Genomic DNA, 24362 nt, shown 5'->3' on the forward strand with positions numbered 1-24362 from the left:
ATTTCAAAATCAGAGATGAAATATAAAATTATCTTATCCATTTCCTTTCTAAACTTTTTTCGGTATACTTCGATACAACTTCAATCTGCGACTCTAAAGATTTCTGCGCTAGAAAATGTTGATAAAAGTTGATTTTTGTAATTTGTATACCAGGATGAGGAAAAAATTAACTTCTGAGATGATATGAAATCCCTTGTTATAAATGTAAATTTATTTATGAAAGTAATACACTTGTTGTTGAATAGAAGAAAATATTTCAATTTTCTATTTTTCTGGAGCTTCTTCATATCAGTTTCTTGTTGTGTCGCTTACCGTGGCCTAGAAGATAGCGTTTAGGTCTTCTAAGCGAGAGGTCATGAGATCAAATCTCGGCTACGGCATACTTGCTACTATTTCCTTGGCCTGATGGGGATAGCATTAGAATGATGGTAGCCATTTTATCCTTGAAAGTTGTACGCTTTAGTCTCAAGTTGAATTAAGTGTCTTCAAAGAAACATGAAATTTCACTAAGATGCTATTTGTTTGTGTTCTCTTTAGAATTGTCGTTCAAGAATTTTATTTCTCAATCTAAATGGAATACTAAAATAAAATGATGGAATATTTTTATTAAAAAACTGTTTTTTTATCCTAAACAAATGAAATAAAATTTTATTCAAATGTTGAGAATAGTAACAAATTTTCTACAAAGAGGGTGCAAATAAAATTAATTTTTTTTTAATCCATGAAGAGAACAATATTCAAAATTTTTTTAAAACGATGTTCTGGAAATCCTTGAAAAATAATGAATTGGACGATCAATTTCTGTTAATATATGGCGAAAAAAAACACATTGGTGCAAAATTTTTTATAACATTGATTGCAAAGATTTTGATGATCATAATTTCCAACTTTCCAGCCTACTTTTTTTTTTAATATTCAAAATAAGTTCTGAATTATGCTCCAATTAAAAATTTGCACCTTTGTGTGATGTTTTGGTGTGGAAACAAAGTTTTGGTAAAGTCAGGTTAAAAAATGGAACATCAAATTCGAAAGTTTCCTATATTTGGACCCTTTGCAAGTTTTTCGAGTTTTCCATTGATTTTTATGAATTTCAGGAAAAATAGGTAGTTGGTTCATATTCGTCACAGTGAAAGTTATTTTCCTTTAAACTTAGGCTTGGACAGTAAAAAATCGTGATTTTTCCTTAAACACTCTTATTTCTCAATACGCGCCCTCTAATTGAGCTATCTGAATTCCGCTGAGGAGGAGTTACATTTTGAAAAACGTTAAAAATTTAATCAGAAAGACTTTTTATTGCAAAAAACGGTATGGTAGCATTCAGGAGGAAGAAAAGTTCATTGTGTGCATAGGAATATTTTATTCTTTGCCAGCAAAATTAACTATTTACAATTATCGGCATTTTAGGAATAAAGTAGGCTCTAGGACCAAAGTAGGAGCACTCACCCTATCTATATATTTTCTCCTTGTGGGTCACTAAATCAAAAATGACCAAATAACATCCAAAGTTTATGAGTTGACCCAAAACTATAATCATAATTAATTAAGTAGTTTTCAAGCCATTTCAAGTGAGGAAAGAAAGAGTTACGTATGATCGAATAGTTTCAAAAACCTGGCTTGTGAACGTTTTGACGAAATTCCTTATGAAGGATCGTCTTTACCGCATTCAATAAAATTGACAAAAACATTTTCATAACTCTTTATTTGACATAAGAAAACTTTACAGAAATGAAAAATTCATTTTTGTTGATGGATGTGTAGGGGAGAGTGGGGTATCATGGGCCATGGAGAAACGTGGGCAACTCTGAAAATATAAGATAAAAATCTCAACCCATGTCATAGTTTTGTCTTGCCTTTTCACTTGGAAAAGGGATTTTTCATGATTAAGTCACTCAATTGCAACAAATTTGCAAATCATAGCTTGTAGGGAATCATGTGCTATATAACGAGGGGTATTTCGGGCCACTGCGAGCAACTTGCCTCCTGAGAAAAAGTTACTTGAATTGTCTATTTGTTTTTTCACAGTTCCAGGAATTTGATCAAATTGGGGCGCGTTTTTGTTTTCGTAAAGAAATTTCCGAAAATTAATTCCAGAAAAAGGATTTCAAATTGTTTTTATTGCAATAAGTTTGCGAAATTAGCACTGTTGTACATGAAAGATAGGAGTTTGGTGTAAAACTTTCAAAAACAAATATCTGCATGTTATTCAAAGTGATAGAATTGCTGGGGCTAGTGCTTCGCCTTCCGGTTCAACCCAGGTTCTTTTCTTCAAGCCCAGCGTTGCATTGGAATCGCGATGCCCTGTTTGGAGTCAAAGGAAACAGGGCGAATGAAAGTACATAATATCTTTTATCGCGAGATTTTAAGGATTGAAACATTTCTAGAATAAAACTTTTTCAAGTCTATTCACAAGAAAACTTTTCTGTTTCGACGAAATTAATTACATGAGTTTAGGAATTTTCCGGTAGTACAAACAGATACAATTGGTGAACACCCATTTCTCATTGAATAGTCAGCATAACGTTTAAGGAGGCGGGGGGGGGGGGGGGGGGAAGGGTCTAACACTTTCAAAAAATAGATTTTTATTTTTTTTATTTTCTTATTGTAAAACATTTCAAGAATGTTGTGTCAAATTTTCAAGTCAATTGAAGCAAAACTGTAGAAATTATAGGCCTTTATCTGCTCCTATCTAATACCGCAAGAAAGCAAGAGAAGAAACTGTTATATAAGTAGTTGTTCATCTGTAATAATTATCTGTGCTTCAATATTCATCTGTATATCTAGCTGTAATAAATTAGTTGTTATCCCACAAGCAAGCTGTGTACACGCTTTTACTGTCTGCTCAGACAATATCACAACATGGCGCAGCCGTAAACTACGTAATGAAAATTCAAAAGCAGTCTACAAATCCGGATAAGCCAGACCTTCGGATTAAATTGAGGAGGAAAAAGTTACCGCCTAGGCGATACCTGGAAGAGATTCTAGCTGAGCAGTTGGAACGGATAGCAACATTGCGGCCAATCGGAAGACCTCGAGGAAGTGTGGTTTTACCATCGGAAAGGCTCACAAGAAATTCTGAGGAAGAGCCAATAGAGTACACGGAAGAAAGCATAAGGATGGATAGCTTCAAGAGACCAGATACCCTCGATTTGTCTGGTAATGTTGCAGAGCATTGGAAAAAGTTCAAGCAGCAGTTAGAGTTCTTCATGATTGCTATCGGATATGATTCTAAGCCTGACAAGGTAAAAATCGCCACGCTACTTAATATAATAGGCGATGAAGCGGTCGAGGTTTACAACACCTTTGTGTTTGAGGGGAGCGAGGGAAACACGTATGTGAGGGTTGTCGAAAAGTTTGATGCCTGCTGCAATCCCCGCAACAATGAGATATACTCACGCTGGAAATTCTACCCAATCACAATCGTGTATCTTAGAGAGGAGATCACAACTACCGAAAACCTCCACGATGCGATCACTGCCTAACCGAACATAACAAAGGACGGTGTCCAGCGTATGGTCAACAGTGTAGGAGATGTAGAAAAATGCACCACTGCGAGCGAGCGTGCCGAAGCCGACCAATACAAAATCAGGAGGTTCGTGTGGAGAATCCCGAGCGTTCTGCGAATCCAAGGTTGAGAGATTGGAGCGACGGAGCCGAAGAGATTGATGACGTCATCGTAAGCTCACTAGTTCGTGAGCTACCGTCACTTAATTTGGTAAATATAAAAAAAGAGAGGTGGTATGAAAATATTAATGTTGAGAGTACTGTTTTGAGGTTTAAGCTAGATACGGGATCTGATGTTAACTTTATCCCCTTAGAGATTTTTAACAAGATGTGTTTAAATGTAAAATCCAAGCCTTTAATGAGTTTTCGTGCATATGGAGGAGTAGCCTATATACCTAAAGCTATTGTAGAGTTGAAGTTTTGTTACAATAATCAGGAGCTAATAGACGCATTTTGGATTACAGATGTAAGCAAACAACCGATTTTGGGTCTCACAGCATGCGTTCAGCTAGGGCTATTGCAACGTTGCCCCCCTTCCTATGTTCACTCAATTATAAGTGAAAACACCCAAGATCTCATCGAGAAGTTTCGTGACGTTTTTGAAGGAGTTGGAAAATTTAGCAAAAAATGCCATCTCTCGATGAAACCAGACGCCGTACCTGTTCAACACCCACCTCGACGGATTGCGCTAGGATTGCGAGAGAAGCTGAAGAGAAAGTTGGAGGAAATGGAGACGTCGCAGATCATTAGCCGAGTGGATGCACCAACAGGTTGGGTGAATCATATCACAATCGTTGAAAAACCCAATGGGGCAATTAGGGTGTGTTTGGACCCTTCGGAATTAAACGCAGTCCTGAGAAGAAATTTCTACCAAATTCCTACGCTAGACGACTTGGCCTCAGCTTTGAGTGGTGCTGAATACTATACAGTACTGGACCTTAAGGATGGTTTCTATCATCTAGAGTTAGACGACGAGTCTAGCGATCTATGCAGCTTCAGCACACCTTTTGGAGTTTTCAAATTCCCGAGGCTTCCATTTGGATTGAATGTGTCAGCGGAGCTATTCCAAAAGTGGAATGAATACTACTTTGGCGATCTTGATGGCGTAATAATATACATTGACGACATCTTGATTTTTGGACGAACGTGGGAGGAACACGACCGACGATTGAAAGCTGTTTTAAGTCGAGCTGCAGAAATCAATGCAAAGTTCAATCCAAAGAAAATTCAGCTCAGGGCACGAAAAGTGAGGTACATGGGCCACCTTTTTTCGGCAAAAGGTATGGAACCAGATCCAGACCGCACAAAAGCAATTGTGAAGATGGACATGCCAGGTAACACAAAGGCTCTGCAGCGGTTCATGGGGACAGTAAACTATTTGAGAAGCTTTCTTCCCCATCTGGCGGAGATTACAGCACCATTAAGAGAGCTTCTTAAGAAGGATACAGTTTTCAAATGGTTACCCGTTCGCACAGATGCAGTTGACAAGATCAAAATGTTAATATCCACAGCACCAGTTTTGAGCGTTTTTGATGAGCAAAAAGAAATCGTGATTCAAGCAGATGCATCGAAGTGTGGCCTAGGAGTATGTTTGCTGCAAGATGGAAAGCCTGTTGCGTATAGTTCAAGAAGTCTTTCAACGTGTGAGCAAAATTATGCGCAGGTGGAGAAGGAGTTTTTGGCCGTGTTGTTCGCATGTAAAAAGTATCACCATTACATCTATGGGAGAGATGTGAAGGTATACACTGACCACAAACCATTAGTATCGTTGATGGATAAACCGATATCCAAAATTCACGCCTCGAGGCTACAACGAATAAAAATGAAACTTTCTAAGTACTGTTTCAAGTTTTGGTATGTGCCAGGAAAATATATGTACTTAGCAGATTTTCTTTCCAGAGCGTTCATCCCATCACCGGAGGAAGAAAATTCGTCCAGCCTCGATCACGTAGTGCATACAATCAACGCATCAGATGAAAAGGTGGAGGAATTTCAAAACGAGACGAAGAATGATCCCATTCTTTCAAAGATGCTGCAGCTCTACAAAAATGGAGCTCTACGATATTACTGGAAATTGAAGGAAAAGCTTTATGAAGACAACGGATTACTTTTCGTGGAGGATAAAATCTTCGTTCCTAGCAGTATGAGACGTCAAATGTTGGATTTGCTGCATGAGACGCATGGAGGAATTTCAAAAACGAAAAAACGAGCAGCGACGATATTTTTCTGGCCTAAAATAAATCAGGACATAGAGGACACCATCTCAAAGTGCGGGATCTGCGAAAAATTTCACAAATCAAACACCAAGGAACCACTTATTCCTCATCCAATCCCTTCACGGTGTTTTCAGCAGCTAGGAAGTGATTTTTTCGAATTTGGAGGGAAAACGTTTTTGCTGGTAGCAGATTACTTCTCCAAATGGATAAACGTAGCGGAAACCAAAAGCAAATCAGCCAAGGAAGTTTGTGAGGTTTTCAAGCGAGTATTTTGCGTCTTTGGAATACCTCGTAGAATCGTTTGCGACAACAATCCTTTTAACTCTTGGCCAGTTCGAGATTTTTGCTCAAAATGGGGATGCCACATTGCTACGAGTAGCCCACATTACCCTCAGTCTAATGGCTTCAGTGAACGATGTGTACAAACAGTGAAACGAATGATGCGGAAATGTGCCGATGATGATGTGGATTTCTATTACGCTTTGCTCGAATACAACAATACGCCAGCCGCTGGATTAAGTGCATCACCTGCCGAAATTCTGCAAGGGAAACATTTGAGATCGAAGTTGCCGATAGCCGAGGATCGACTGAGAGGTGCCAGGGATGATCAAATTAAATCGCAATTAGAAACGAACCAACGAAAGTACAAACAAAACTACGATAAGGCAGCCCATTTGAGACCAGATTTCAAGGAAGGAGATTTAGTGCTCGCTCAAGATCCGTCATCGAAAAATGGGTAAGGGGGGAAATATTAAGAAAATTAGCTGAACCAAGATCGTATGTTGTGAGAACTCAATCGGCAGATTATAGGCGAAATTCTAAATCAATTAAAAGTAGAAATACCTAAAAGAAATACCTAAAAGAAATACCTAAAAGAAATACCTAAATAGTTGTTCATCTGTAATAATTATCTGTGCTTCAATATTCATCTGTATATCTAGCTGTAATAAATTAGTTGTTATCCCACAAGCAAGCTGTGCACACGCTTTAACTGTCTGCTCAGACAATATCACAACAGAAACTTCAAACGCGTTTTTCTCGAAAGCACATTTTTAAAGTCCGTGGACATCGTCATTTGAAAACTACTTATCCGATTCTTTTCAATTTGGAACATATTTTCTACATATAAAATACCAGACCCCAACGTTTTTCTTTTTTTTTTACTTTGGGGAGATTTTACAGATGAAAAATGGCGGATTTTTTCGTGAAAAATCGTAGTTTTTACTTCAAACAGCCACAAAAATTTCATAAATTTTTTTTTATGTTAAATAAAATCGTTGGGGTCCAGAAAAATATCTATTAAAAATATTTTGCTCTGATTTTTTGATTTCAGATGATTCTGTGCTGAGATACAGTGTCCACCGCAAATCCTGTTTTCTTAAAGGCATCCTCGAAAATGCTCCGTCACCAGCTCATTTTTCAATATTTTTCTACGAAAAAATTACTAAATGTTCTTTTAACATTGCTTTGTATAATGCAAAAAATTTGAATACATTTGTTTGAACGATTGCTCTAGAAAAAAATCGTGAAAATGGTGTTTTTTTTACCCGTTAGACCCTACCCCCCCTTAATACATAAAGAGGTTCGTTCATATTGTTGTTTTTCAATTCCCAGTAAACTATTTCGGATTGATTATTCGGATCTTTAAAAACGGTTACCTAGTACAAGTTTAAAACAAAAATATGAAAAAATTGTTCTGGGTCTTAGTTTAAACTTAATTTTATTTTTGGCAGGGAGTTATGTATGCGAGAACTTGTAATGGCATCCCTTATGATTTCTGATCAAATTTTATTTGAGTAGGACGAAATCCTAGGAGCTTAGGAAAAAAGAATTTAAACCAAGATCGCATAACACTAGTCAAAAGTGTCTTCTGATCATATCCTTTTAACCCGATCCACACAAAAAATTGTTTTGCAAGGATGTAGAGGTGACCACGGTCCTAATGCATGAATTTTTATTCTTTCAATCCCTTTTCTCTATTTTCCTTCTATCCATTGACTACTAGGACGTGGCCGGCGCCGTTATTGATGTGTAAAGAGAGAGCACCAGTTTTGTTCATAGTGACCGTTGGCGATGTGGAATTCGCTCTACTTAGTCACGCCTGCGATCATGGATTTTGAAGTGTGTTTGTTTTAATAACGATAAAAAAAAAACATTTATTAGTTGACGAAGCTTGTTAAGAACTATTGATTTAGATAATTTCCCATGTTGCATTTCAGGTTCAATGATTTAAGATGGATGTGAGTAGTCAATCAAGCTAAGCTAAGCTAAGCTAGTTCCAGGAATTTGATCAAATTTCAAAGAAATTTAAAACCAAAATGATTCTCAGATATTTTCGAAAACAAAACGTTTAACAGTTTCTACATAAAAATCTTGAATAAAGGGTGATACGGTCAAAATTTGGTCAATATCAGCTTGACGTATTTCTTTCAATTTTGCATTTAAGAAACCTGAACATCCCTTATTTTGAAGGTGTGTGTGTGTAGAATGTTGCTCCTATTTTGATTTTGGAATTCACTCTTCAGTTGTCAAAATGCCGTCCAACGAAGAAGGGCAGCGTATCAAAATTTTGCTCGCGCATCGCGAAAATCCGAGCAACTCGCACGCAAAGCTGGCAAAATCGCTAAAAGTTACCAAATCAACCGTTTCAAATGTAATTAAAGTGTTTGGGGAACGGTTGTCGACAGCCAGGAAGTCTGGATCGGGGGGAAATCGAAAACCGGAAGCCGCTGAGACGACAAAGAGAGTTGCCGGTAGTTTCAAGCGAAACCCTAACCTCTCTCTCCGAGATTCCGGAAATAAGCTGGGTGTATCGCCTACAACCGTGCATCGAGCCAAACAAATGAGCCGGACTATCGACTTACAAGAAGGTAGTGACTCCAAATCGCAATGATAAACAAAATACGACGGCCAAAGCGCGATCCCGGAGGCTGTACACGACGATGCTGACGAAGTTTGACTGCGTGGTAATGGACGACGAAAGGGAGTTTTATACGGCAAAATGACTGCGTGGTAATGGACGACGAAACCTACGTCAAAGCCGACTTCAAACAGAAAGACATACCCCTGTTAAACATCTTATAACTTTTTGCCTGATAAGATACAAAGTTACGGTCGTTGACAAAGTTGTTCAGGGGAAAATTTCCTTTAATAAATTGGCTCAAAAATTATAAACAGGCTCGGCTCCACAGAAGAAACAAAAATGATGTTGATTTTTCAGTACATAATATTCAATTTTCCATACAAACCTAAAAGTTCAAATTTACTCGTGTAAACTTTACTGAAAAGTTCTGCAAAAAATCATGGATGTGTTTTGAACCAAAACGATGCTTTTTAGACCCCAGGGTTTAAGAAATTCAAAAATGACCCCACATCGGCTCAGTCTATTGATCTTTTCAAGTGAGTGATAGACGTCTGAGTTGAAATTCATAAATAAGAGTCGTTAAATCAAGACAGCTTTGTTTTTTCAACACCGTTAAAATCGAGAAGCAAATATTTAAGAATGCCAAAATTCAACCATTCGAAAGAATATTGAACACCTAATTGATGTCGATGACTTTCGCAGAGTCATTCCACTTCTAGTTCAACTTTTAACGCTCGCAATTTATCATCCTTTGGAACTAATTTCTCCAAACTCATTTCGAGCTCATTGTTCACTTTTCCTGACCTGGTTGAGTTCATTCCCATTCTCAGATTTCCACTGTTGAAGTAAAAATGAGTTGCACTTTTTCACCAGTCTCCCCGTCAGCTTGTCTGACGGCTTGCGAGCGATTGAGAAATGCACTTTATTCTTTTTTCCACTTTATTCCACTTTTGGCTGGCTGGCTGACTGGCCTACATTTATCAAACTGGCCCCATGTCCCAGATTTCGGGCAGTAAGATTTGTGGAAAACTTTCACCCATTACTTTCGCCCTCCCAAAGTTGGTGGCATCAAGCCAACAACTGCCAATGTGAATGTGTGGGGTGGAAAAACTAGCAAATCAGGAACACCATTCAACTATCGAAAGCTATTCGAACCCCTTTCCTTTAAGTCTTTTCCGTGAAGTGGATCGAAAGGAGCTTAAAATGGGAAACATTTCGGGTTTGGATTGGAGTGAAAGTAAACTCGTTTGTAGCAAGTGTGATTTTCATTGATCGGTTTTCGGGATTGTGTGGGTGGTGAGTGAATTGGTCTCCGAATATTGTTGGGGAATGCTGAGGGAGCTTTTGGGGAATTGCTTTGTTAGGATTGGAACCGTGATTTGCGGTTATGGAACGAGAACTTGATACCGCAATTACCACACCCATTCCGGGTCTGGTGAAAATCCATTCAGGAACTTTTTCTTGCTTCCCTTAACCGGAAACGATGGCTGTTTTCAAATCAAAGTTTTTATAAATTTGAATTGAGCTTTTTTCTTAAACAGATCTGAGTACGTAGCAATAGAAAAAATTGCAAAAACTGAAAAAATGACAAAACTGGGAAAAATGACAAAAATGACAAAAATGACAAAAATGACAAAAATGACAAAAATGACAAAAATGACAAAAATGACAAAAATGACAAAAATGACAAAAATGACAAAAATGACAAATATGACAAAAATGACAAAAATGACAAAAATGACAAAAATGACAAAAATGACAAAAATGACAAAAATGACAAAAATGACAAAAATGACAAAAATGACAAAAATGTCAAACTGGGAAAAATGACAAAAATTACAAAAATGACAAAAATGACAAAAATGGCAAAAATGACAAAAATGACAAAAATGACAAAAATGACAAAAATGACAAAAATGACAAAAATGACAAAAATGAATAAAATGACAAAAATGACAAAAATGACAAAAATGACAAAAATGACAAAAATGACAAAAATGACAAAAATAACAAAAATGACAAAAATGACAAAAATGACAAAAATGACAAAAATGACAAAAATGACAAAAATGACAAAAATGACAAAAATGACAAAAATGACAAAAATGACAAAAATGACAAAAATGACAAAAATGACAAAAATGACAAAAATGACAAAAATGACAAAAATGACAAAAATGACAAAAATGACACAAAAATGACAAAAATGACAAAAATGACAAAAATGACAAAAATGACAAAAATGACAAAAATGACAAAAATGACAAAAATGACAAAAATGACAAAAATGACAAAAATGACAAAAATGACAAAAATGACAAAAATGACAAAAATGACAAAAATGACAAAAATGACAAAAATGACAAAAATGACAAAAATGACAAAAATGACAAAAATGACAAAAATGACAAAAATGACAAAAATGACAAAAATGACAAAAATGACAAAAATGACAAAAATGACAAAAATGACAAAAATGACAAAAATGACAAAAATGACAAAAATGACAAAAATGACAAAAATGACAAAAATGACAAAAATGACAAAAATGACAAAAATGACAAAAATGACAAAAATGACAAAAATGACAAAAATGACAAAAATGACAAAAATGACAAAAATGACAAAAATGACAAAAATGACAAAAATGACAAAAATGACAAAAATGACAAAAATGACAAAAATGACAAAAATGACAAAAATGACAAAAATGACAAAAATGACAAAAATGACAAAAATGACAAAAATGACAAAAATGACAAAAATGACAAAAATGACAAAAATGACAAAAATGACAAAAATGACAAAAATGACAAAAATGACAAAAATGACAAAAATGACAAAAATGACAAAAATGACAAAAATGACAAAAATGACAAAAATGACAAAAATGACAAAAATGACAAAAATGACAAAAATGACAAAAATGACAAAAATGACAAAAATGACAAAAATGACAAAAATGACAAAAATGACAAAAATGACAAAAATGACAAAAATGACAAAAATGACAAAAATGACAAAAATGACAAAAATGACAAAAATGACAAAAATGACAAAAATGACAAAAATGACAAAAATGACAAAAATGACAAAAATGACAAAAATGACAAAAATGACAAAAATGACAAAAATGACAAAAATGACAAAAATGACAAAAATGACAAAAATGACAAAAATGACAAAAATGACAAAAATGACAAAAATGACAAAAATGACAAAAATGACAAAAATGACAAAAATGACAAAAATGACAAAAATGACAAAAATGACAAAAATGACAAAAATGACAAAAATGACAAAAATGACAAAAATGACAAAAATGACAAAAATGACAAAAATGACAAAAATGACAAAAATGACAAAAATGACAAAAATGACAAAAATGACAAAAATGACAAAAATGACAAAAATGACAAAAATGACAAAAATGACAAAAATGACAAAAATGACAAAAATGACAAAAATGACAAAAATGACAAAAATGACAAAAATGACAAAAATGACAAAAATGACAAAAATGACAAAAATGACAAAAATGACAAAAATGACAAAAATGACAAAAATGACAAAAATGACAAAAATGACAAAAATGACAAAAATGACAAAAATGACAAAAATGACAAAAATGACAAAAATGACAAAAATGACAAAAATGACAAAAATGACAAAAATGACAAAAATGACAAAAATGACAAAAATGACAAAAATGACAAAAATGACAAAAATGACAAAAATGACAAAAATGACAAAAATGACAAAAATGACAAAAATGACAAAAATGACAAAAATGACAAAAATGACAAAAATGACAAAAATGACAAAAATGACAAAAATGACAAAAATGACAAAAATGACAAAAATGACAAAAATGACAAAAATGACAAAAATGACAAAAATGACAAAAATGACAAAAATGACAAAAATGACAAAAATGACAAAAATGACAAAAATGACAAAAATGACAAAAATGACAAAAATGACAAAAATGACAAAAATGACAAAAATGACAAAAATGACAAAAATGACAAAAATGACAAAAATGACAAAAATGACAAAAAATGACAAAAATGACAAAAATGACAAAAATGACAAAAATGACAAAAATGACAAAAATGACAAAATGACAAAAATGACAAAAATGACAAAAATGACAAAAATGACAAAAATGACAAAAAATGACAAAAATGACAAAAATGACAAAAATGACAAAAATGACAAAAATGACAAAAAATGACAAAAATGACAAAAATGACAAAAATGACAAAAATGACAAAAATGACAAAAATGACAAAAATGACAAAAATGACAAAAATGACAAAAATGACAAAAATGACAAAAATGACAAAAATGACAAAAATGACAAAAATGACAAAAATGACAAAAATGACAAAAATGACAAAAATGACAAAAATGACAAAAATGACAAAAATGACAAAAATGACAAAAATGACAAAAATGACAAAAATGACAAAAATGACAAAAATGACAAAAATGACAAAAATGACAAAAATGACAAAAATGACAAAAATGACAAAAATGACAAAAATGACAAAAATGACAAAAATGACAAAAATGACAAAAATGACAAAAAATGACAAAAATGACAAAAATGACAAAAATGACAAAAATGACAAAAATGACAAAAATGACAAAAATGACAAAAATGACAAAAATGACAAAAATGACAAAAATGACAAAAATGACAAAAATGACAAAAATGACAAAAATGACAAAAATGACAAAAATGACAAAAATGACAAAAATGACAAAAATGACAAAAATGACAAAAATGACAAAAATGACAAAAATGACAAAAATGACAAAAATGACAAAAATGACAAAAATGACAAAAATGACAAAAATGACAAAAATGACAAAAATGACAAAAATGACAAAAATGACAAAAATGACAAAAATGACAAAAATGACAAAAATGACAAAATGACAAAAATGACAAAAAATGACAAAAATGACAAAAATGACAAAAATGACAAAAATGACAAAAATGACAAAAATGACAAAAATGACAAAAATGACAAAAATGACAAAAATGACAAAAATGACAAAAATGACAAAAATGACAAAAATGACAAAAATGACAAAAATGACAAAAATGACAAAAATGACAAAAATGACAAAAATGACAAAAATGACAAAATGACAAAAATGACAAAAATGACAAAAATGACAAAAATGACAAAAATGACAAAAATGACAAAAATGACAAAAATGACAAAAATGACAAAAATGAATAAAATGACAAAAATGACAAAAATGACAAAAATGACAAAAATAACAAAAATGACAAAAATGACAAAATGACAATATGACAAAAATGACAAAAATGACAAAAATGACAAAAAATGACAAAAATGACAAAAATGACACAAAAATGACAAAAAATGACAAAAATGACAAAAATGACACAAAAATGACAAAAATGACAAAAATGACAAAAATGACAAAAATGAAAAAAATGACAAAAATGACAAAAATGACAAAAATGACAAAAATGACAAAAATGACAAAAATGACAAAAATGACAAAAATGACAAAAATGACAAAAATGACAAAAATGACAAAAATGACAAAAATGACAAAAATGACAAAAATGACAAAAATGACAAAAATGACAAAAATGACAAAAATGACAAAAATGACAAAAATGACAAAAATGACAAAAATGACAAAAATGACAAAAATGACAAAAATGACAAAAATGACAAAAATGACAAAAATGACAAAAATGACAAAAATGACAAAAATGACAAAAATGACAAAAATGACAAAAATGACACAAATGACAAAAATGACAAAAATGACAAAAATGACAAAAATGACAAAAATGACAAAAATGACAAAAATGACAAAAATGACAAAAATGACAAAATGACAAAAATGACAAAAATGACAAAAATGACAAAAATGACAAAAATGACAAAAATGACAAAAATGACAAAAATGACAAAAATGACAAAAATGACAAAAATGACAAAAATGACAAAAATGACAAAAATGACAAAAATGACAAAAATGACAAAAATGACAAAAATGACAAAAATGACAAAAATGACAAAAATGACGAAAATGACGAAAATGACAGAAAATGACGAAAATGACAAAAATGACAAAAATGACAAAAATGACAAAAATGACAAAAATGACAAAAATGACAAAAATGACAAAAATGACAAAAATGACAAAAATGACAAAAATGACAAAAATGACAAAAATGACAAAAATGACAAAAATGACAAAAATGACAAAAATGACAAAAATGACAAAAATGACAAAATGACAAAAAATGACAAAAATGACAAAAATGACAAAAATGACAGACAAAAATGACAAAAATGACAAAAATGACAAAAATGACAAAAATGACAAAAATGACAAAAATGACAAAAATGACAAAAATGACAAAAATGACAAAAATGACAAAAATGACAAAAATGACAAAAATGACAAAAATGACAAAAATGACAAAATGACAAAAATGACAAAAATGACAAAAATGACAAAAATGACAAAAATGACAAAAATGACAAAAATGACAAAAATGACAAAAATGACAAAAATGACAAAAATGACAAAAATGACAAAAATGACAAAAATGACAAAAATGACAAAAATGACAAAAATGACAAAAATGACAAAAATGACAAAAATGACAAAAATGACAAAAATGACAAAAATGACAAAAATGACAAAAATGACAAAAATGACAAAAATGACAAAAATGACAAAAATGACAAAAATGACAAAAATGACAAAAATGACAAAAATGACAAAAATGACAAAAATGACAAAAAATGACAAAAATGACAAAAATGACAAAAATGACAAAAATGACAAAAATGACAAAAATGACAAAAATGACAAAAATGACAAAAATGACAAAAATGACAAAAATGACAAAAATGACAAAAATGACAAAAATGACAAAAATGACAAAAATGACAAAAATGACAAAAATGACAAAAATGACAAAAATGACAAAAATGACAAAAATGACAAAAATGACAAAAATGACAAAAATGACAAAAATGACAAAAATGACAAAAATGACAAAAATGACAAAAATGACAAAAATGACAAAAATGACAAAAATGACAAAAATGACAAAAATGACAAAAATGACAAAAATGACAAAAATGACAAAAATGACAAAAATGACAAAAATGACAAAAATGACAAAAATGACAAAAATGACAAAAATGACAAAAATGACAAAAATGACAAAAATGACAAAAATGACAAAAAAAATGACAAAAATGACAAAAATGACAAAAATGACGAAAATGACAAAAAATGACAAAAATGACAAAAATGATAAAAAAATGATAAAAAAATGACTTCTAACTTCTGACTTTTTTCTGCTGATTTCTGATTTTAGGCTTCTGGGTTCTATTTTCAGACCATTGATTTTTTTCTTACGTTTGACGTCTGTAATTTGATTTAGACTTTTGCTTTTTTTTATTTTTGGAATAAAGTTAGATGTTTTTCTTTTGTTAGTTTGCATTTTTTTGTAATTTCATGAGATTATTTTTTTTTAAATCAATCATTTCCCATGAACTTCTTCTCGTTTCCAGACACAACTTGCATGAAAAAAAAAATGAAATGAAAATTCTTCCAGGATTTTCCGCCCTACAAATGTCTCTCTTTTCAACGTCGAATAAAGAAAAAGCAGGGATGGCGATTAATGGGCACATCGTGGGGTAGAAGATGAACGAAAAAAAAATCGCAAAAAACAACACGTGCCCGCCTTTCGAAACCCAATGGCGCTGAGGCACCCATCGAGTCAATTGCGAAGGTTCGTGTTGTGGTTAGAATATTGTGAGTTCGCTGCCATTCTGCCGAGCAGGGTTCCTACAATTGTTGCTTCACTCGGGAGCTTTCCGTGTCTGTCTTGTTTCTTTTTGTATTTTTTTTTTATCAATGAAACTGTTGCTTGTTTGGGTTTTCCCCCAGTTCATTTTTCCGTGTTTCAATAAACTGAGAAATTTATGAACGGGACGTGAGCTAGCTGCTTGGAAACGTGGTCAGGAGGAAATAATTTCTGATACAGTAACAAAAATAGAAACTAGAGGTATGCTAGAAATTTAAATGAAAACTTTCTCAAAACTTTAAAAAATTCTTTTAAAAAATTCGAACAGTTTCAAAACCTTTGAAGGCGAGTTAAAACTGCTGAAATCTTTTATTCCTAAAATTTGAGCAAACTCCAAGACTCAAAGTAGTTTTAAACAGTTAAAGCTGCCCTAAAGTTCTCTTCAAAAATTTGATTCTGTCATCCTCAATCTGAGTAAATTTCGATGAAAAGACTCCAGCTGCCAATAGAAAATTTCCCACGAATCTTCACAAGCTCCACGAGGATTGGGTTTTTCGAGGATTGGGTTTTTCCTCCCACAAGTGATGCAAAAGGATACTCAAAAAATGTTCAATAAATTTCAAGCTGGGGAGTGGCTCGGTTCCATTTGCCCTTAACCTTTTTTCCATCTTCCTACTCCCTCAACTATTTTTACTAACTCAAATAGCACCCTTTCCTATATTCCCCGGCAAAAGTGACTGTTGGTGGAACGTGTTTGAGTGTGAAAATTTTCCCGAGCTGGCACACATCGCATTTCCGGTTCCGGGGTTCTGCTAGGCGTCACACCACAGTTGCTGGTTAGCTGTTCAAGTTTAAATATGCAAACTGACGGGGAGCCACGGTTTCCCTCTTTGATCGACTGACTGACTGACTGGTTTGGCCGGAAATGGACGATGATGACGTTGATGGGCACTCCAGCTCATTATCGTGTGTTTGTTGGTTGGATGAATATTTTCTCAGGCCAAAAACATTCATGGAACAAGGGCAAAGGATTTTTTTTCTCTAAACAAGTCATTGATGCACGACTTTTTTTTTAAAGTTAAACAAAATTTATTTTTTTGATAAAAAAATCTCAAATTAAAGTTAAAATTTCGAATGGCAAGAGAACTCTCAACCTAAAATAGCAACGTAAACCGAGCTAACTGCCAACTGCCATTCTAATCGATGGGATCAAATTACATTCAACAGACTGGAACCACGAAGCCATTGAACCAAGAAAAACCGCAACAGCTGATGGGGGAAACGATATCGATTTGTCGGTCGTCGTCTTCGTCGGAGCCAATCGGCCAATGCGGATGAGGACTGAGTTGAACCACTTTTGAGAATTGGTTCAGGTAATGGTACCTAATTTTTGGATTATTCAATGCTCAAACCATACAGCAAAAATTTGGCCAATTTCATCAACGGAGTTAAAAAAACACACATGAACAACTACATGGCAACCGTCAAAACAGTCTTTGTCGGGATTTTCGACTTTCGACTTTCAACTTTCGACTTTCGACTTTCGAATTTTGTCTTTCGGAATTCGACTTTCGACTGTCAACTTTTAACTTTCAACTTTCGATTTTCGACTTTCTATTTTTCACTTTCCACTTTCGAATTTAGACTTTCGACTTTCGTCATTTTGTCATTCTTGTCGTTTTGTCATTTTTGTCATTTTTGTCATTTTTGTCATTTTTGTCATTTTTGTCATTTTTGTCATTTTTGTCATTTTTGTCATTTTTGTCATTTTTGTCATTTTTGTCATTTTTGTCATTTTTGTCATTTTTGTCATTTTTGTCATTTTTGTCATTTTTGTCATTTTTGTCATTTTTGTCATTTTTGTCATTTTTGTCATTTTTGTCATTTTTGTCATTTTTGTCATTTTTGTCATTTTTGTCATTTTTGTCATTTTTGTCATTTTTGTCATTTTTGTCATTTTTGTCATTTTTGTCATTTTTGTCATTTTTGTCATTTTTGTCATTTTTGTCATTTTTGTCATTTTTGTCATTTTTGTCATTTTTGTCATTTTTGTCATTTTTGTCATTTTTGTCATTTTTGTCATTTTTGTCAGTTCTGTCATTTTTGTCATTTTTGTCATTTTTGTCATTTTTGTCATTTTTGTCATTTTTGTCATTTTTGTCATTTTTGTCATTTTTGTCATTTTTGTCATTTTTGTCATTTTTGTCATTTTTGTCATTTTTGTCATTTTTGTCATTTTTGTCATTTTTGTCATTTTTGTCATTTTTGTCATTTTTGTCATTTTTGTCATTTTTGTCATTTTTGTCATTTTTGTCATTTTTGTCATTTTTGTCATTTTTGTCATTTTTGTCACTTTTGTCATTTTTGTCATTTTTGTCATTTTTGTCATTTTTGTCATTTTTGTCATTTTTGTCATTTTTGTCATTTTTGTCATTTTTGTCATTTTTGTCATTTTTGTCATTTTTGTCATTTTTGTCATTTTTGTCATTTTTGTCATTTTTGTCATTTTTGTCATTTTTGTCATTTTTGTCATTTTTGTCATTTTTGTCATTTTTGTCATTTTTGTCATTTTTGTCATTTTTGTCATTTTTGTCATTTTTGTCATTTTTGTCATTTTTGTCATTTTTGTCATTTTTGTCATTTTTGTCATTTTTGTCATTTTTGTCAATTTTGTCATTTTTGTCATTTTTGTCATTTTTGTCATTTTTGTCATTTTTGTCGTTTTTGTCATTTTTGTCATTTTTGTCATTTTTGTCATTTTTGTCATTTTTGTCATTTTTGTCATTTTTGTCATTTTTGTCATTTTTGTCATTTTTGTCATTTTTGTCATTTTTGTCATTTTTGTCATTTTTGTCATTTTTGTCATTTTTGTCATTTTTGTCATTTTTGTCATTTTTGTCATTTTTGTCATTTTTGTCATTTTTGTCATTTTTGTCATTTTTGTCATTTTTGTCATTTTTGTCATTTTTGTCATTTTTGTCATTTTTGTCATTTTTGTCATTTTTGTCATTTTTGTCATTTTTGTCATTTTTGTCATTTTTGTCATTTTTGTCATTTTTGTCATTTTTGTCATTTTTGTCATTTTTGTCATTTTTGTCATTTTTGTCATTTTTGTCATTTTTGTCATTTTTGTCATTTTTGTCATTTTGGTCATTTTTGTCATTTTTGTCATTTTTGTCATTTTTGTCATTTTTGTCATTTTTGTCATTTTTGTCATTTTTGTCATTTTTGTCATTTTTGTCATTTTTGTCATTTTTGTCATTTTTGTCATTTTTGTCATTTTTGTCATTTTTGTCATTTTTGTCATTTTTGTCATTTTTGTCATTTTTGTAATTTTTGTAATTTTTGTAATTTTTGTCATTTTTGTCATTTTTGTCATTTTTGTCATTTTTGTCATTTTTGTCATTTTTGTCATTTTTGTCATTTTTGTCATTTTTGTCATTTTTGTCATTTTTGTCATTTTTGTCATTTTTGTCATTTTTGTCATTTTTGTCATTTTTGTCATTTTTGTCATTTTTGTCATTTTTGTCATTTTTGTCATTTTTGTCATTTTTGTCATTTTTGTCATTTTTGTCATTTTTGTCATATTTGTCATTTTTGTCATTTTTGTCATTTTTGTCATTTTTGTCATTTTTGTCATTTTTGTCATTTTTGTCATTTTTGTCATTTTTGACATTTTTGTCATTTTTGTCATTTTTGTCATTTTTGTCATTTTTGTCATTTTTGTCATTTTTGTCATTTTTGTCATTTTTGTCATTTTTGTCATTTTTGTCATTTTTGTCATTTTTGTCATTTTTGTCATTTTTGTCATTTTTGTCATTTTTGTCATTTTTGTCATTTTTGTCATTTTTGTCATTTTTGTCATTTTTGTCATTTTTGTCATTTTTGTCATTTTTGTCATTTTTGTCATTTTTGTCATTTTTGTCATTTTTGTCATTTTTGTCATTTTTGTCATTTTTGTCATTTTTGTCATTTTTGTCATTTTTGTCATTTTTGTCATTTTTGTCATTTTTTTCATTTTTGTCATTTTTTTCATTTTTGTCATTTTTGTCATTTTTGTCATTTTTGTCATTTTTGTCATTTTTGTCATTTTTGTCATTTTTGTCATTTTTGTCATTTTTGTCATTTTTGTCATTTTTGTCATTTTTGTCATTTTTGTCATTTTTGTCATTTTTGTCATTTTTGTCATTTTTGTCATTTTTGTCATTTTTGTCATTTTTGTCATTTTTGTCATTTTTGTCATTTTTGTCATTTTTGTCATTTTTGTCATTTTTGTCATTTTTGTCATTTTTGTCATTTTTGTCATTTTTGTCATTTTTGTCATTTTTGTCATTTTTGTCATTTTTGTCATTTTTGTCATTTTTGTCATTTTTGTCATTTTTGTCATTTTTGTCATTTTTGTCATTTTTGTCATTTTTGTCATTTTTGTCATTTTTGTCATTTTTGTCATTTTTGACATTCTTGTCATTTTTGTCATTTTTGTCATTTTTGTCATTTTTGTCATTTTTGTCATTTTTGTCAATTTTGTCACTTTTGTCACTTTTGTCATTTTTGTCATTTTTGTCATTTTTGTCATTTTTGTCATTTTTGTCATTTTTGTCATTTTTGTCATTTTTGTCATTTTTGTCATTTTTGTCATTTTTGTCATTTTTGTCATTTTTGTCAATTTTGTCATTTTTGTCATTTTTGTCATTTTTGTCATTTTTGTCATTTTTGTCATTTTTGTCATTTTTGTCATTTTTGTCATTTTTGTCATTTTTGTCATTTTTGTCATTTTTGTCATTTTTGTCATTTTTGTCATTTTTGTCATTTTTGTCATTTTTGTCATTTTTGTCATTTTTGTCATTTTTGTCATTTTTGTCATTTTTGTCATTTTTGTCATTTTTGTCATTTTTGTCATTTTTGTCATTTTTGTCATTTTTGTCATTTTTGTCATTTTTGTCATTTTTGTCATTTTTGTCATTTTTGTCATTTTTGTCATTTTTGTCATTTTTGTCATTTTTGTCATTTTTGTAATTTTTGTCATTTTTGTCATTTTCGTCATTTTTGTTATTTTTGTCATTTTTGTTATTTTTTAATGTTGGAAGTTTCAAAATTCGAAATTCGAAAGATCGAAATATTCATTTGATAATTGTTAGTCGAATATTGAATGTCTGAAGTCAAAAGGCTGAAGTTAAAAGTTGGAATGCAAAAATAAAATGTATTAAGTAGAGAGTTGGATGTTAAGAGTGGAAAGTCAAGTGTTCGAAATACAGAAATCGAATGTCTTGAGTCGTTTTATGACAGTCAAAAGTTGAAAGTCTATCGTTAATTGTTGAGATTCAGAAGTCCGAATTTTCTTACTAAGACTTGATTGCTGGCTTCTGGCTTCTGACTTCTGACTTTCGACTTCCGACTTCTGACTTCTGAATTCTGACTTCTGACTTCTGATTTCTGACTTCTGCCTTCTGACTTCCGACTTCTGACTTCTGGCCTCTGACTTCTGACTTCTGACTTCTGTTTTCTGATTTCTGACTTCTGATTTCTGACTTCTGACTTCTGATTTTTGATTTCTGACTTCTGATTTTTTGTTTCTTACTTTTTACTTCTGACTTCTGGCTTCTGACTTCTGACTTTTTACTTTTGACTTCTGACTTATGACTTCTGTCTTCTAACTTCTGACTTCTGATTTCTGACTTCTGACTTCTGATTTCTGACTTCGGACTTCTGACTTCTGACTTCTGCCTACTGACTTCTGACCTCTGACTTCTGACTTTTGACTTGTGACTTCCGACATCTGACTACTTACTTCTGACTTCTGACTTCTCACTTCTAACTTCTGACTTCTGATCCCTTATCTCTGACTACTGACTTCTGACTTCTGACTTCTGACTTCTGATTTCTGACTTCTGACTTCTGACTTCTGACTTTTGACTTTTGACTTTTGACTTCTGACTTCTAACTTCTGACTTCTGACTTCTGACTTCTGACTTCTGACTTCTGGCTTCTGACTTTTGACTTATGGTTTCTGACTTCTGACTTCTGACTTCTGATTTCTGACTTCTGACTCCTGACTTCTGACTTCTGACTTCTGACTTTTGACTTTTGACTTCTGACTTCTGACTTCTGATTTCTGACTTCTGACTTCTTACTTCTGACTTCTGACTTCTGACTTCTGACTTCTGACTTAAAACTTTTGACTTCTGACTTCTTTCTTCTGACTTCTGATTTCTGGCTTCTGACTTCTGACTTCTGACTTCTTACTTACTTCTGACTTCTGACTTCTGACTTCTTACTTCTGACTTAGTTCTGACTCCTTACTTCTGATTTCTGACTTCCGACTTATAATTTTTGACTTCTGACTTCTGACTTCTGACTTCTGATTTCTGACTTCTGACTTCTGACTTCTGACTTATGACTTCTGACTTCTGACTTCTTACTTACTTCTGACTTCTGACTTCTGACTAAGATTTGACTTCTTACTTCTGCTTTCTGACTTTTGACTTTCGACTTTTGACTTCTGACTTCTTGCTTTCTGACTTCTGACTTCTGACTTCTGACTTCTGACTTCTGACTTCTGACTTCTGACTTCTGATTTCTGACTTTCGACTTCTGACTTCTGATTTCTGACTTATGACTTCTGTCTTCTGACTTCTGACTTCTGACTTCTGACTTATGACTCATGACTTATGACTTATGACTTATGACTTATGATTTATGACTTATGACTTATGACTTATGACTGATGACTTATGACTTATGACTTCTGACTTTTGATTACTGACTTGGTTCTGACTTCTGACTTCTTTCTTCTGACTTCTGATTTCTGACGACTGACTTCTTAATTCTGAGTTCTTACTTCTGAATTTTATTATCTGACATTTGACTTCTGATTTCTGATTTCGGTCTCCTGACTTCTGATTTTTGACTTCTGACTTCTGACTTCTGACTTCTGACCTTTGACTTCTGAATACTGAGTTCTGACTTCAGGCTTCTGACTTCTGATTTATGACTGCTTTTTTCCGATGGTTTTTCTGACTGACAATATCTGCCTTATTTTTCCAGAAACAACTTCAAATTAAGTGAAAACTTATAAACGATTTACTCCATTAAACTGCTGTTTTCCGCCCACAAACAACCCTCAAACAGTTGTTGATTGCGGCAATTAGTGAATCACTTGTCATGGCGTTTGGAATTGTTAACTTCGGCAGAATGAACAAAATTAGCAAAACCAAAAGTTTCACCAAGAGAAAGAACATCGAATCCCTCGCGAAAAAGGGCCATAATTGGTTTTGAACTTTTTTTTTGCCTCCTCTGGACCAACTTCCAGAAATTATTTGGACCAATAAAAGAGTGGGGTGGTGTAATTTGAGCGGCACCAAAGTCCAAAACAGCTCCAGAGCGAAAATAACTTTTTAGGGCTCTACTGATTTGGTTAATTGCGATTTTGGAATTTGTTTTGCATTTTTTTTCTTCAGTTGAATGATGAAATGAAAAGCAGTTTTTAACTTTTTTGGTTGATAAACGCTCCCAATTTGATAAATGGTTTTTTTTTTTTTTGGGAAGAATCAAAACTATTTTTATCAAAAATTCAATTAAAAATTCTGCTAAAGTTATTTAGGATTGAAGTAATTTCTAAAATATTTTTTTTTTTACTTTTTATTTCTTTGACCCAACAAAAAAAACCTCTGTGAAAGTTGTTTCAACATTCTTCTCACAGCTTTTCGAACTTAAGTTAATTCAATTTTACGCACTGAGTTCGCGAAAAACGTTTCTTGAATGGAAAATTAGGCGATTCGGTTATCTTACTGGAGTGAGGAGCGAAAATTTGTACGCGCTCCAAGCGCGTAAATGGCAAACCAACCAAAACTCAAACAAGGTTAGTGGAAAAATCAAATTTTCACCGGCTGCCAGATTGCGACAGCCAGGCAGATAGCAGAAAGAAAAAGATTAACAAAACTCAACTTGGAAA

At 31.9% G+C, this 24362-nt stretch overlaps 1 protein-coding gene across 11 annotated transcripts in view; it reads right to left on the bottom strand.

The window, feature by feature from the left end:
• LOC129739391 (uncharacterized) overlaps window positions 1-24362 on the bottom strand; it is a 485831-nt gene that overhangs the window by 137725 nt on the left and 323744 nt on the right. The gene's annotated exons all lie outside the window — the stretch shown is intronic.

The sequence above is a fragment of the Uranotaenia lowii genome, chromosome 1, assembly GCF_029784155.1.
Source record: "Uranotaenia lowii strain MFRU-FL chromosome 1, ASM2978415v1, whole genome shotgun sequence".
NCBI classification, from domain to species: Eukaryota; Metazoa; Arthropoda; class Insecta; order Diptera; family Culicidae; genus Uranotaenia; species Uranotaenia lowii.